At 36.9% G+C, this 16,688-nt stretch overlaps 1 pseudogene; it reads left to right on the top strand.

The window, feature by feature from the left end:
- Positions 1-6,638: 6,638 nt before the first annotated feature.
- LOC116094055 lies at positions 6,639-7,644 on the top strand (annotated as a pseudogene).
- Positions 7,645-16,688: the final 9,044 nt, after the last annotated feature.

The following is a 16,688-nucleotide window of genomic DNA, read 5'->3' as shown; positions in this document are numbered from 1 at the left end:
AATAAACTCGAACAAATACAGAAAAATATTGGGATAGAAAATGAAAGTTCCATTATACTTCCACATATATGATGATGATGATAATAATAATAATAATAGTCCAAAATGAAATTAACAATATTACCTGATATATTCTAGCATTCAGAAATAATAAAGTACTTAGGACTAATATGTAAAGCATGTAGTTTATCCATGGGAAACTAAAACACACTACCAAAAAAACTAAAGATTAATTTATTTTTTATTGAACATAAATTCTTCTCTATACAATATATCCCAACCAGTTTCCCCTCCCTCCACTCCTCCCAACTTTCCCACCCCCTCTTCCAGAATCATTCCCCCTCTGTTTCCTCTTAAGAGGAGGCCTCAAAGTGACTACAGCCAAACAGAATAAAGCAAGATACAACAAGACAAGGCAACTCCCCTCATATCAAGGCTGGACAAGCCAACCCAACAGGAGGAAAAGAGTCTCAAAACCAGTCAAAAGAGTCGGAGATCTGTTCATAGTCCTGCAAAAACCACCAAGCTAATAGTCATAACATATATGCAGAGGACCTGGTACAGACTATGCAGGTCTCACTCATGCCACTCTAGTCTCTGTGAGCCCATATGAGCCCTGCTTAGTTGAATCAGTGTGCTGTGGTTTCCTAGTGATGTCCATCCACTCTAACTCCTAAAATCATTCTTCCCCCACTTCCATTGGATTCCCTAATATCTTAGGGGAGGGACCACATAGAGACCTTAGCTTTAGATTCTTTCTCAATATAAGGTCTGTCTGTGGGTCTCTTTATCTGTTCTCATCCATCAGAGGAAGCCTCTTCAATTTATGAGTGTAGCAGAATATCACTGATTTTTTTTCTGCAAGTCTTGTTTCATACTAATAGGTCTCTGGGATGTCTAGTCTCTAGTTCCAGGGCATTGAGGCAGTGTAGGCTATGGACTCTTTCTCATGGCATGGACTGCTTCTCATGCTATGAGCCTCAAGTTAAACTAAACATTGGTTGGCCACTCCTACAAGTTCCAAGCCACTATTGCTCCAGCACATCTTTCAGGCAGCAGCGATTATATGTGGAAAGAAACTTAATATTTAAATAAGTAGACAATCCATGTGCATGACTTAGAAGACCCAATATTGTAAAAAAAATAATCTATGTGTTAAATACAGTTCTCCTAAAACTTTCAACAAGGTTTTAAAATGAAGTTGACAGAAATTATACTGTCTTAGGAAAGAGAGGCTCTGACAGTACCTGACTAATACACAAGTAGATGCTCACAGCCATCCATTGGACTGAGTACAGGGTCCCCAGTGAAGGAGCTAGAGAAAGGACCCATGGAGCTGAAGGGTTTGCAGCCCCTTAGGAGGAACAACAATATGAACTAACTAGTACCCTCAGAGCTCCCAGGGACTAAACCACCAACCAAAGAGTATACATGGTGGGACTCATGGCTCCAGCAGCATATGTAGCAGAGGATGGCCTAGTTGGTCATCAATGGGAGGAGAGGCCTCTGGCCCTGTGAAGGTTCTATGCCCCAGTGTAGGGAAATACCAGTGCCAGTAAGCAGGAGAGGGTGGGATGGCAAGCAGGGGGGAGAGGGGAGGGAACAGAGGTTTGTTCTTGTTGGTTTTGTTGTTGTTGTTGTTGTTGTTGTTGTTGTTGTTGTTGTTTTTGAGGGGAAACTGGGAAAGGAGATATAGTATGACATGTAAATAAAGAAAATATCTAATAATAATAAAAAAAGACCCACAATCTCACTAGTTACTGGTAGATGGCAAGGTAAGTCCAATTAAATAGCTGTTGGTTATGCCCCAAATCACCTCTTCACCATTGTGGATATCTTTCTATGCCTATGTACCACAATGGCCAGCATTGAAAAATGTCCATAAAGAAGCAGCAGTGGCAGTTATATGTTGGCAGTGACCGATAGCTGTCTATTTGGACCTATAGACTATTCAACAATAGGGAAATTATACCAGATACTGTAAATGTAGTCAACTACCTAGGGCTAGTGAGAATGTGGATGCTAAAGGAGAAAATTCTACCACTGTTTTATAAAGCCAGAATAATCCATAACTGCATTCTAAATACTTATTCTATGCACAGTTAGATGTAACTCTCACAACTTATCCAGGAAGCTTCCTTTTACAGAAGAGAGAGACTATTGCAAAAATCTCCAACTGGTGAAAATCAGAGAAGTAACTGTAGTGTGCCCAGTTCCAACTCATATAGCTAAACTACAGCCTCTATACCTAAGGGTCAAGGAACATTTCATAAGAGGAGGTAGAAAACTTCTAAGGCCCAGAGGACCATAAGAGTGTGTCTTCTATATATGACATGGAAGATGCACCCAGAGAATCTCAACAAGATAGCAGCCTAAACAAGACTCAACAATGATAACACCAATTTACATGCCAAGGAATTATGGGGTCCCACATGTAGATATATGAAGAGCTATAGGCAATTATTTCTGAGAGAGGGTGAATTAGCATTCTCCAGGGGAAACCCCACAAGTGACTCTCAGTACTAAATGGTCAGTCATAAATCTTATACATACAGGCAACATTAAATGGACTCTGTGGACTGTATTGGTATATTTAATTATATATATATCCATATATACACACATATATGTGTATGTATATATATATATGTGTGTATTGTATATATACATATATATATGTATACATATATATACATATATATATAAGGGCATATATATATGAAAGGTGGTTAGAAGGAAGAGCCTTAGAAGGGATGGAGGGAGGAAAGGGGAATGATGTGATACAGTACACACATATGAAAATTGAAAAATTAATTAAATATTGTACAAACATTTAAAAACTTGACCATATGGTCATAAAATTTATGTGGAAATGAAAAGGGTCAAGTCCCAAATAGCAGAGTTGCTACATTCATACACTCAACCTCAAAATTTACTATAGACCTCTAGTAACCAAGACAGTATATAAAAGACCAAGTGATGGCGCTGTAAGTCAGTTGAACAAAATTTAGTATAGATGTTGTGGTGGTTTAAATATGCTTGGCCCAGGGAGTGGCACTATTTGGAGGTGTGGCCTTGTTGGAGTAGGTGTGTCACTGTGGACGAGGGCTTTGAGATCCTCTTCCTTGCCATGTGGGAACCACTCTTCTCCTGGCTTCCTTTGGATAAAAATGTAGAACTCTCAGCTCCTCCAGCACCATGCCTGCCTGGATACTGCCAAGCTTTCTACCATGATGATAACAGACTGAAGCTCTTGAAACAGTAAGTCAACCCCAATGAAATGTTGTCCTTCATAAGAGCTGCCTTGATCATGATGTCTCTTCATAAGAATGAAGCCCTAACTAAAACAGATATAAAACTATAAAATATGGAAAAGATAATCTTTTAATCAGCTATAGTTGACTACATACAAAATAAACAAGTATAGAGTCTTACCTTATATTATATAATATTTGAAATTAACATAAAATATTATCTAACTTAACAATTAAAATTATAAAACTTTTGAGGAAACACTAGGATATATTTTAGGGCATTTAAATTAAGTCTCTCTCTCTTTCTCTCTCTCTCTCTCTCTCTCTCTCTCTCTCTCTCTTTCTCTCTCTCTCTGTCTTTCTCTATCTTGGTTTTTTGAGACAGGGTTTCTCTGTATAGCCCTGGCTGTCCTGGAACTCACTCTGTAGACCAGGCTGACCTCGAACTCAGAAATCTGCCTGCCTCTGCCTCCCAAGTGCTGAGACTAAAGACATGTGCCACCACCGCCCCGGCTTTTAAATTAAACCTCAATCTTTACTGTGCTGTCTTAGGGCTAATGTTAGCATTTCTTAACAAAATATCTACTTGAATACTTAGTTGTGGTCTCTTGTGGTATGATACCATGTACAACATGATGTGTTTAATTTTCCAATTTGTTGGGTATTTCAGCTAATGTCATCCCTGTTGGATCCTGGGAACCTCTCACTTCCATGCTGCCTGGGACTTTCTGGTGGCTACCCCCAGTTCCCAATCCCCCACTGCTACATATTTCTATTCATTTTTCTGACCTTCTGTCGCAGCCTTATTTATAATAGCCAGAAGCTGGAAACAACCCAGATGTCCCTCAACAGAAGAATGGATACAGAAAATGTGGTACATTTATACAATGGAGTACTACTTAGCTATTAAGTACGATGATTTCATGAAATTTGCAGGCAAGTGGATGGAACTAGAAAGTATGATCCTGAGTGAGGTAACCCAATCACAAAATAACATACATGGTATGCACTTACTGATAAGTGGATATTAGCCGAAAAGATGAGAATACCCAAGATATAATCCACAGACCATATGAAACTCAAGAAGAAGGAAGACCAATGTGTGGATGCCTCAGTCCTACTTAGAATGGGGAATAAAATACCCATGGGAGATAGAGGGAGGGAGCGACATAGGAGGGAGAGAGGAGGAGGAGGGGAAAAAAAGGAGGGCAGGATCAGGTATGGGAATTGTAACCTTCTTAAATGGTGATCAATCTGACTCCCACTTCATCACCTATTTGCTTATTTAGTCCAATCCAGAATTGTTATCTATTTTTATTTTTACCATTCTTAGTTCTCAGTTCAGCAATGGGACTATATCAACACATTCCTAGGTACCATGACATAAATTCACCTGATAATAAGCATTTTAATTACTTAACATAGTGTTAAGACACTTAAGAGAAAAAAAGATACATAGTTGTCTTAAATATTTTTCTTTTGGATATTTCTCTGTACATTATTAAATTATTTAAAATATATACAAATAAAATTTACCCTTTAAATCATTTTAGATACATAAGTTAGTAGCATTAAATTGTATTCATGATATTGTGAAAATCTATTCCTCAGACTTTCCTCTATACCTAGCCTTGTAGCTATAAGCACTTGTTAGCTGCTAGGAACGGGAGAGACGGTAATCTCTGAATGTATAGCCCCTGGTAATTTCACCACTCTCCAGTGGAAAACTCTACATCTAAGAATATTTGGGCTACATATGCAGCTGAAACCTGGGTCCCTCCATCTGTATTCTTTGGTTGGTAGTTTAGTCTCTGGGAACTCTGGGGGTTCTGCTTGGTTCATATTGTTGTTCCTCCTATAGGGCTGCAAAACCCTTCAGCTTCTTCAGACCCTTCTCTAACTCCTCCATTGGGGACCCTGTGCTCAGTCTGATGGTTGGCTGCGAGCATCTGCATCTGTATTGGTCAGGATCTGGCAGATCCTCTCAGAAGACAGCCATATCAGGCTCCTGTCAACAAGCACTTCTTGTCATCAGCAAGTTAGTAGCATTAAATTGAATAGTAGCAATATCATGAATATGACTGGGTTTGGTGGCTGCATATGGAATGGAGCTGCATATGTAGCAGAAGATGGCCTCATCTGCCATCAGTGGGAGGGAGGCTCTTTATCCTCATGCCTCAGTGTAGAGGACTGCTAAGGCAATGAGGCTGGAATGGGTGAGTGGGTGGGGGAGCACCCTCATAGAAGCAGGGGAGGGGATGGGATGGGGGGGGTTTGGAAGGAAAACCAGGAAGGGGATAACATTTGAAATGTAACTAAAAAAATAACAAATAAAAAAAATTAAAAAAGAATATTTGGGCAACACAACGTGTCTTGATGGGTTTTTCAAAAAGGATAATATGTGGGTAGATAGAGAAGGGGAAATGAAACTATGAAGAATTTGGGAATATGACCAAGCATATACCAAGGAAGTTTAAAATAGAATTTGAATTAAGTACAATTTATCCATATGTTCTTCTTGTGTCATATCCAAGAGATTGTTCCAAAATCTTATTTAATGAAGATCTTCCCCTGTGTTCTTTTTAAGACTTTATAGAGTTAAGCCTTGTATTTAAGTCCTGCCACATTGTATAACAAGTAAAATAAAATGTCATGGGATTACATGTACAGTGTATGTTCTTAAACATAGTATTTAGTAATTATTTAATTTTGTCACATTCACTTATGTATTCATTTGCTTATACACTTCTGACTTTATGAAATTTGTATTTGTTTATGAAATGTCTTGCTTATTTCTATAACATTTTAGTTCAATTCAGTTACACAGTATTTTTCAAATAGTTCCATAAATGCTTATTTCCTTTAGTTGCCATGGAATTATACTTAACAAAATATTGCCTTTCTTGGCCCATTCTATTTATCCCAGATATTATAACAAATGATCCAAATATATTATATATTGACTACCTTATCATAATGGTAACATTACCATAAGGAAAGGAATGATTATAAATATACTTATAATAATATTTTTTTTACAAAATAAACATCAAAACAGATGTTTGATTTGTTATTCTCCCCACAAAACCCATAGACTAACAAAATCCAGTATAGGCATGAGAAGTCTTTCCAGTGGTTGATCAGGTTAGTCCAGGTGACTTGCAAAACACAGTAGACTATTGAAGCCATAGATTGCCCCTATTGCTGGCTACAATACACTTAGTATAAAATACTCAGGTAAGTCATGCTTTACCTAAACTGAAATCCTTCTTTCTGTAGTCTACCATCCATGGTATAAGAAAATATTATATGGCTCTCTGCTCCTCCTTGTTCTAGAGACAGCTGCATCTTCTTGTGCAGTGACAGTCTCATCTTGTAGACAACATGATGAAGGTCGGTGTGAATGGATTTGGTCGTATTGAGCACTTGGTTGCCAAGGCTGCCATCTGCTCTGCACTTGGCAAAGTGGAGATTGTTGCCATCCACGATACTTCATTGACCTCAACTACATGGCCTACATGTACAAGTATGACTCCACCCATGGCAAATTCAACAGCATAGTCAAGGCTGAGAATGGGAAGCTTGTTATCAATGGGAAACCCATCATCATCTTCCAGGAGCGAGATCTCGATAACATAAAATGGGATGATGCTGGTGCTAAGTATGTTGTGGAGCCTACTGGTGTCTTCACCACCATGGAGAAGACTGGGGCCCACTTGAAGAGGGGGGCCAAAAAGGTCATCATCTCTGCCCCTTCTGCTGATGCCCCCATGTTTGTGATGGGTGTGAACCATGAGAAATATGACAACTCACTCAAGATTCTCAGCAATGCATCCTGCACTACCAACTGTTTAGCCCCCATTGCCAAAGTCATCCATGACAACTTTGGCATCATGGAAGGGCTCATGGCCACGGTCCATGCCATCAGTGCCACTCAGAAGACTGAGGATGGCCCCTCTGGAAAGCTGTGTCATGATGGCCGTGGGGCTGTCCAGACATCATCCCTGCATCCACTGGCACTGCCAAGGCTGTGGGCAAGGTCATCCCAGAGCTGAATGGGAAGCTCACTGGCATGGACTTCCGTGTTCTTACCCCCAATGTATCCATTGTGGATCTGACATGCTGTCTGGAGAAACCTGCCAAGTATGATGACATCAAGTAGATGGTGAAGCAGGCATCTGAAGGCCCACTGAAGGGCATCCTGGGCTACACTGAGGACCAGGTTGTCTCCTGCAACTTCAACAGCAACTTCCACTCTTCCACCTTTGATGCTGGGGCTTGCATTGCTCTCAATGACATCTTTGTAAAGCTCATTTTCTGATGTGACAATGAATATGGCTTCAGCAACAGAGTGGTGGACCTAATGGCCTACATGGCCTTCAAGGAATAAGAAACCCTGGACCACCCACACCAGCAAGGACGCTGAGAGCAAGAGAGAGACCCTTAGTTGCTTAGGAGTCCCTACCCCAACACTAAGCATCTCCATCACAATTTCCATCCCAGATCCCCATAATAACAGGAGGGGCCTAGGGAGCCCTCCCTACTCTCTTGAATACCATCAATAAAGTTCATTGCACCCCCCCCAAAAGAAAATATTATGCAATATCTCAAGAGAGGGAAACAATTAATAATCCGTATCATTTATGTATTACAACAATGACAAGCATAGTCAGATATCCATAAAAGTACAATAAGTGGTACACACTATTGGTAGTGATGGCCAACAACTGTCTAATTGGACTTAAATACCACTCAACAGTAATAAAGTAATGTCTGGTACTAGAAACCTAGCCAACTTCCTGGCACTAGTGAGGTCATAAACCTTAGAAAAGAATTTACTACTGCCACATTGCTAGACCAGCATAACTCCTAACTGCATTTTAAAATCTTTTCCTGATACCCACAGATAAGTGTAACTACCAACTCTTATCACAGAAGCTTCTCTTTAATGCAAATAGTGGCCATTACAGAAAGCCATAACTGAGCACAATGCAGAGGAAATGTCCAGGTCCAATGAACATTACAGCTTCTGCATTTATGGCTAAGGGAACATCATGGAAGAGGGCATGGAAATACTGTAAGAGCCAGAATACCAAGATGTCTGCTGTGAAACCGTTTGTCCTAGAAATAGCTGCATAAACTAGACCAGTGCCATGGCAATATCAATAGATATGTTTAGGTGGAAGTGGGAAAAATTTGAAGACTCATTTCTTTAGACAAAGAACTACAGGCAACTATTGACTGCTGGGAGAGGGGGAACTAGCCTTTCCCAGGGATGAGTCTCTTTGTGGATTGTTCAATGTAGAATGGAAACCATACACACACAAACAACAAAAATGGGCTCAGCGGGTTGTATCTGTATATTTATTATATATCAAGGAAAAAGAGTGTATCAATTTGAGAGTGAAGGGGCATATTAAAGGTTGGAAGGAGGACATTTGGAATGAGGAAAGAAAATAGAGAAAGCCATGTGATTCTATTTTATTTAAAATATATAAAAATAAACATTCAAAAACTAACAGTGACTGAAGAAATATCTTGGTGGGCAAAAGGACTTGTCTCAAAAGCCTCAAAAATTGAATTTGATCTTCCATGGTGCAAGGAAAGACTCAAGTCTTGCAAACTTTGCCTTTGCCGACACACACACATCATTTACACACAACTACAATAGTAAACAAATAAACAGATTTTAAAATTGAAATAAGTTAAAACCATAGTACCATAGTTAATTAAGCAAGTAATGCCACAAGAGATGCTATAATGAAAACCAAGAGTTTTCAGAAAAGCTCCCTAAAACTCTAAAACGCTGTTGTTGTTATCTCCTTGCCAGTTATCTCTATATACCCAAATTATATGTATATACATCTATGACACATCTTTATTGGGTTACTTTTATTTTAGATGAGGCCACAACTCATGTCTAATATTCTTATGATTAATTTCTGAAAACAGGTATGTGATTGCACAGTAATGTGAATTTGATAGAGTATGTAATTTATATCGACTACAGTACTGCCATTTGAACAGTGATAATACTCTTCCACTTATATAAGCATAAAATAATTAGTTAGTTGCTCTATCATTGAAACATAGGTAATTCAAAAACGCCAATTAGGACCAGCTAGATGGGGTTAGTGGGTAAGGGCATTTGATGCCAAACTTGACAACCTGAGTTCAATCCCCAGGACCCATGTGAAAGGAGAGAACCAACTCTCACAAGTTGTCCTCTTATCTCCACATGTGTGTTGTGCCATTGGTAATACATAGACATAAGTGAATGAATGAATGAATAAATGAATAAATAAGTAAATAAATAAATGTGATAAAATATTTTAAAGCTAACTATAGTCACAGAAGTGAGATAGAATGTAGTTATAACAAACAATGTGTGGCTTTCATAAACAGAAGTCAAAAGACTTAAAGAGGCTAAATAGATAAGAATAAATCTTCTGTAGACTAGGAATGAAAAGGGCAGCCTCTATCTAAACTAAACAACCCGTTTTCAACAGATAACACTGGAAGAAATGTGGGTTTGTGGTTTTCCTCATGTAGGAATGCAGATCTGTAGTTGCTCTAACGTCTACCTTTGCAAGAGTTGATAATTATCCAAATTTTATTGTAAAATCTTCTGAGTTTAAACAATTAGTATCTATTTAAATATTTCAGAATGCAAAACACTGTATGAAGGACAAATATATTTGTGGGATGTAGGTAGATTTTGAGGCTCCATTTTGCTACATCTTAAAAAGAACAAATCTGTAAATACTCAGAATGCAATTAAGTTTAATTCCAGTTTCATTGACTTCTTGAAAGCATAAATCTTCAAGCAATGGATTATAACAGAAGAAATCGATTCCATGTTTCAGGTTAACATGTATTTTTCTGTTTTCCATTTTGGGTTGAACATATAACCTAAGTTTTTACCTAGTTTGATTTTGCAAACCATCTTGGTTGGATTTTATCAGCTATATTTTTAAAAAATAAATTTTATGTTACACTTGTGATTTTTCCTGCTTTGCCAATTGTAGTGATGGTTTTATAATGCAGTCATATTTAATCCTACAATATATTGGAAATCCCAATGTAGCAATGTTTTAGTCATAGAAGAAGATGTGTGGTTGCAAAGCTACATGAATTACAGTTTTGTCTTAAACAGAGGTTTTAATAAAATTGGGGAATGTCTACTTTCTGTCAATTTTTCAAATTTCAGTATAGCAATGATAAAATAATAGCTTTAGTATAGAATCTAAAAATACCTTTATTTTATGTGTATGAGACTTTTGTCTGCATGTATCTCGATACCATCTGTGCTTGGTGCTCACAGGGACAGTTATTACCCTCCTATTATGTGAGTTTTGACCATGTGGTCTTTATCACTATTGTTTTGCAATACAGCTTGGTGTACTACAGGGATGGTGATTCCCCAGGAGCTTCTTTTATTCTTGAGAAATGTTTTGGCTATCTTTTTTTTGTTGTTATTCCAGATTAAGCTGAGAATTGCTCTTTCTTATCTCTGTGAAGAATTGAGTTGGAATTTTGATGGGAATTGCAGTGAATCTGTAGATTGCTTTTGGTAAGATGGCCATTTTCACTATGTTAAACCTACCAATCCATGAACATAAGAGATCTTTCCATCTTGTGAGGTCTCCTTTAATTTCTGTTTTCAGGATTTTGTAGTTCTTGTCTTACAGATCTTTCACTTGCTTGGTAAGAGTTACACCAAGATTATTATTGTCATTATTATTATTATTATTATTATTATTATTATTATTTTACTATTTTTGGCTATTGTGAAGGGTGTTGTTTCTCTCATTTCTTTTTCAGCCTTTTTATCATTTGTGTAAAGGAAGTGTGCTGGTTTGTTTGAGTTAATTTTATATCCAGCTACTTTGCTGAAGTTGTTTATCAGCTTTAGGAGTTCTCTGGTGGAACTTTTGGGATCACTTAAGTATACTATCATATCATCTGCAAATAGTGATAGATAGGGAGAGAGTGGGCAACTTTCTCTTGTCAGAGTAACTGTGGCTTCTTAGAACTAATTAGGTAGTGTTTCTTTGGTTTCTATTTTGTTGAATCATTTCAGAAATATTGGTATTAGCTCTTATTTGAAGGTCTGGTAGAATTCTGCAATAAAACCACATGGTTCTGCACTTTTTTTGGTTTGAGAGGATTTTGACTATTTGTATTTCCTTAGGGGATATGGGACTGTTTCGATAGTTTATCTGATCTTGATTTAGCTTTGGTTTGTGGCATTTGTCTAGAAAATCGTCCATTTCATCTGGATTTTCCGGTTTTGTAGAACACAGGCTTTTGTTGTAGATTCTAATTTTTTTTAATTTCCTGTTTCTGCTTTTATGTTTTTGTTTTTATTTCTGATTTTGTTAACTTGGCTACTATTTCTATGCCCGTTAGTTAGGTTGGCTAAGGGTTTATCTGTCTTGTTAATTTTCTCAAAGAACCAGGTTTTAGTTTTGTTGATTCTTTGTATAGTTCTCTTTGTTTCTAATTGGTGATTTCAGCTCTGAGTTTGAATATTTCCTGATGTCTACTCCTCTAGGGTGTGTTTGTTTCTTTCTGTTCTAGAGCATTCAGGTGTGCTGTTAAGTTACTTATATGGGATCTCTCCAAATTCTTTTTGAAGGCACATAATGCTACGAAATTTCCTCTTAACATTGCTTTTATTGTATCCTATAAGTCTGAATATGATGTGTCTTCATTTTCATTGAATTCTATAAATTCCTGATTCCTTTCTTTATTTCCTCCCTGACCAAGTTATCACTGAGCAGAGAGTTGTTTTGTTTCCATGAGTATGTGGACTGTGGACTTTCTGTTGTTTTAGTCTGCAGTGAATTGATAGAATGCATAGTTTTATTTCAATCTTTTTGTATCTGTTAGGGCTTGTTTTATGTCTTGGTAAAGAGAGTGTAAAGAAATTAATATTTTCTTCTTTGCAAATGTTTATAAGCATCTAGTCATTGATTGTAGGAGCAGCCGATTATACAGCAAATTTAGTGTAACAGGGAGGTGGTCATAACTCAAAATAAATACTGCCAACAATTTTGTGACTTGGCATAAGACTTATGCTGTATGAAAGATCACTGAAATGTTTGCAATCTTTATTGTAATTCATTTTTATATCATCTTAGTTATGTGATTGTTGGTTCTATTTTCATCACACATGCTTCTGTCTTTGTTCATTGTAAGCAGCTGTGGCACTTTATGAAAGCATGTAAGATCATGCTCCACTTTTTAAGACAGGCATTTCTAAAAAGTCATTCCAGTGCATGTGTCAGGATCTCAACTCTAGAGTTTGTCATTGAACTTCAACCTGCAATATCTGAAAATGCTCCATATCTATTAGGTTGATAGACTTTTTTGAGGGTTTATAAGTAATTTAATGTTTATCTCAGCATTTTCTTCACCGCCAATTTTGGAAGTTCAAGGCTACTCACCGCGCTAGGGATCAGCATCCATTTCTGACTTTCTTCTTTTGTGATTTCTCACCTGATATTATTGCTTCTGCAAGCTCACCTCTTTTAACTTTTCTTTTAGGATTCTTATTGCAATAAAGGCTTTTTTGTGTTTTTCATCAACCATGCTTTATCTTTTTAGACATTAGGTTTTTCATGAATATTCAGGAAAGATTTTTGCATCTTATGAAGTTTCTGACTGCTGGACAATTCTCTTTTCTTTTTGACATTTGTAATGAGTGTTTAAAGCAAAGGACAATTTTCATTCCTAGTACTGCTGTGGGATTATATGACATACAGACAACAGATACACATCTGCCTTAATGAATCGAGATGTGACTGTGGAAATTTACATCTTTCTTTGTTTGCTCCAAATAAATAAGCCAATATAAAGGTTGCTTTCTCATTCCTAACCAACAAACAGCTGTTCCAGCAGTAGTTGGCACGAATTGGTATCCTTGCTGACATTTTTAGAGGCATAGCCAAAGGGTAAACGAACCTACAATTTAGCATAGACAATTTCCACGACAGGTGTGCCTACAAAAGAAGTTCAGCATCATTTGAGAGGATTTGTATAGGAAACACAACACAGCTGCTGAGACTTGTTAGCGCTGAGGAAAGGCTCTTCTCTATCCTAAACAGTCAAACTGATCATTTTTAAGAGTCATAATCTATGTTGAATGAACAGCAGCTCCTTTTAGAGAGAATAAAATAATAATATAATTAATAAATATTAATAGTATAATATAAAATGGGCTTGTGTTGCTACTATAAAATAGAAAGGCTCTTTCACTGCAGTGAGGTGAATTACCATGCCATACCTGTACCAGGAATATGAATGGAGCAATTCATGTGTAAAGATACCTTTAAAACATGAAGCTCTCATTTGAAAGGAATATCATTTTTACAGTATAAGCAGGAAGGATTTTTCAACGATGAGTCTTTTTCTCAGAGTAATGTTGCATACAAACTGAAGATTGCCTCTTCTATTGAATTGTATAATGAAAAATCAATCAGTTTAATGGTTGACAAACTTTGACATTCCAATAAAAATGTTGCTGGTATTTTCATAAAGACCTGTAGGCAAAACGAGATTCCATGACTTTAATTTATGCAACAGCAAATGTCTGCCAAAACATTGTACAAATGACTGTATAATGAGGCAATAATAACTAAAGGAACCAAGGGAAAGGAAACAGAGGCCAAAATTCCTCTGAATTTACAAATTACAGAAATGTATCAACAATACTGACCAGGGTAAAGAAAAAGGTTCCCCTACTCTTGTGCCAGTTGATTTCGTTTTGGACCAGAATTTTAGAAATAATTTCCTACATTGCCTTGGCTTTTACACATCTCCCCAATAGAATTTATGACATATTTACTTTTGTTCTCTATTCATGGCTATCCTGTATCTTAGATAAATAAGTTCATGTGTGATCTTTATGAACGAAGCCTCAAGGCAGCAAGAGAATTAGTAGGACTGTTAATGTTATTGTTCTCATGTAAAACCAATTGCTTTAATACCAACAGTATGACCAATCTTGGCAGATAATTATTCGTAGTCTGATTGAGACTTTTCCTATTTTTCCAGAGCTACATAAATCTTAAAAAGCATTTACAAGGGAGAAACTATAGAGGTGTCAATTGATCTAAGTTGGGGGACTTCATAAGGAGAGTGATGGAAAGTAATTATGTTACTGCTTGTTTTTATTATGGAATTTGGTAGAAGAGGTGATCTTTACCTTACACAAAACATACAAACTGACTAGGGGGCAGAAGTATTCATGGTATAGAACTTAATTAATTGAAGTGGAAGCAATGAGGAATTATAAGTAGCATGGTTGAATTCAAGAGCTGGGAGGTAATTTAGTGAACATTGCTGTATAGAATATAGCCATTAGAGTGAGTAGAGGAGGTAGAAGAAAGGGAGAAATCTCTGAGGGAACCGTAAGACCCTGTTGCTGAAGACATCACTTACTTTAGTCACAGGACTTGGAGTAATTCAACTGAAACTCTCCTGGAAGTCTCTTCCCTGAGGACAGATCTTGTAATATAGGAAGGTATTCTACAAATTGCCAAAGGATAAATACAATCAATAGCCAGCTGTAATAACTGAAAAAAAACTGTGAACAACAATGACTAGCCTGGCAATATAGCCTCAGTGGTACAATACACATTTATCTTGAGGATAACCAACAAATATTTAATTTCTTCTCAGTCACTGAAAGGAAGTCCATGCTTGGTACCATAAACTTAACCAACCTTATGTGGATAATGCTAAATATTTAGAGTAGAGTTAGATATTATATTAGGAAAATGGTTGTAATACATTCCCCTCCACTGTCTGTAGCATATTCAGCTGTGGGTGGTTGGCTAGGTTTGTGGTATCAGGAGTGAATTCACTCCTATTGAGTGAGATGTAAGTACAATGGTATAAAGTTTTAGCTATCAATAAAAACATCCTGAGTTTCCATAATGGCTGTATAAATTTTTATTTCCACCAGCAATGTATAAGGATCCCCCTCCCTCAGCATTCCCTCTAACATTTATTGATGTTAGATTCACTGATAACAGATTCATTGATGATAGCTATTCTGACAAGTGTGAGGTGGTATCTACAATTAGTTTCAATTTTCATTTTACTGATGATAAGGGATACAGAACATTTAAAAAATACTATCCATTTGTGTATCTTCTTTTGAAAGATATCTGTTCATTCATTCCCATTTGGTGATTGGTAGAGATTTTATTAATGATTACTTGTTTTCAGTTCTTAATAAAATTTAAATATTAGCACTTGTCAGAGATGTAGCTGGTAAATATTTTCTTAGGCATATAACTACAGAGCTACATATCCCACCAAAGAGATACTTGTATTATCATGTTTGTTGTTGTTCCTAGTTAGTAGGAAATGGAATCAACGCAATTATCTAACTGAAGAATGGCTAAAGATAATGAGTACATACAAACCGTGGAGTTTTATCCAGCTGTAAGTAAAATTTCATAAAAGTGGATGGAACAGGAAAATACAATAATAGAGATGGCTCAAATTTAGAAAGACAAGAACACATTTTCTCTCTAATTTCTGGATGCTAGCATGTAGGGTATGTGTACATGTGTTTGTGTGTGTGTGTGTGTGTGTGTTGTGTGTGTGTAAATGGGTACAGATATTGTTAAAGCCCAAAGGAAATCAAGAGAGGGTAAAAAAAATAGGTGCTAAAAAAGACAGATGGGTACTAAGAGGCACATGTCACATGGTAAAGAGACTCAGGAGAGATTACAGGGGTGGGGACAGAAAGGTACAGAGGTAATGGGGATGAGAGGGACAAAAAGGATCTACTAAACACACTTTGTTCAAAAATGCCACAATGATATTTTCTTGTCTACTAATTTAAAAGTAAAAATAAATAAATCATTACTTTCATGATATCAGGGACTATAAAATCTCAAATGGATAGTACTAATGGCTATGTAGCACTGAAAATACTACCACTGAAATACAAATGGTTGAAAAGGTAAATGTGTTATGTATATTTTGCCACAATGTTTTTGAAAGCAAAATTAATTTTAATTTAAAATAAATATGTAATCATCATGGATGATAATTTGCTAGAGATATGAAATTAACAAGATACAGATGTGAGATAACTTGCTAAAAGATTGCACCTATAAGTCTAGATTTCCTGATTTTTTACTGAAGATGTGGGCAACTCTGAGTGGTTAGATGACCTAAGAAGAGAGAGTTTCTGGAGGAAGCACTGCAATTTCTTGGGGTATCTGCTTTTATTAGATTGTGATTTTCAAATAAGGACAGTATTGAAAATCTGTTTTCACCAGGCAGTGGTGGCACATGCCTTTTAGTCCCAGCACTTAGGAGACAGAGGGGCAGATTTCTGAGTTCGAGGCCAGTCTTGTCTACAGAGTGAGTTCCAGGACAGCCAGGGCTATACAGAGAAACCCTGTC

This window comes from Mastomys coucha, chromosome X, assembly GCF_008632895.1.
Source record: "Mastomys coucha isolate ucsf_1 chromosome X, UCSF_Mcou_1, whole genome shotgun sequence".
NCBI classification, from domain to species: Eukaryota; Metazoa; Chordata; class Mammalia; order Rodentia; family Muridae; genus Mastomys; species Mastomys coucha.
Note: the sequence above shows the minus strand (reverse complement) of the source record. Positions and strands in the feature narration are given on the sequence as shown.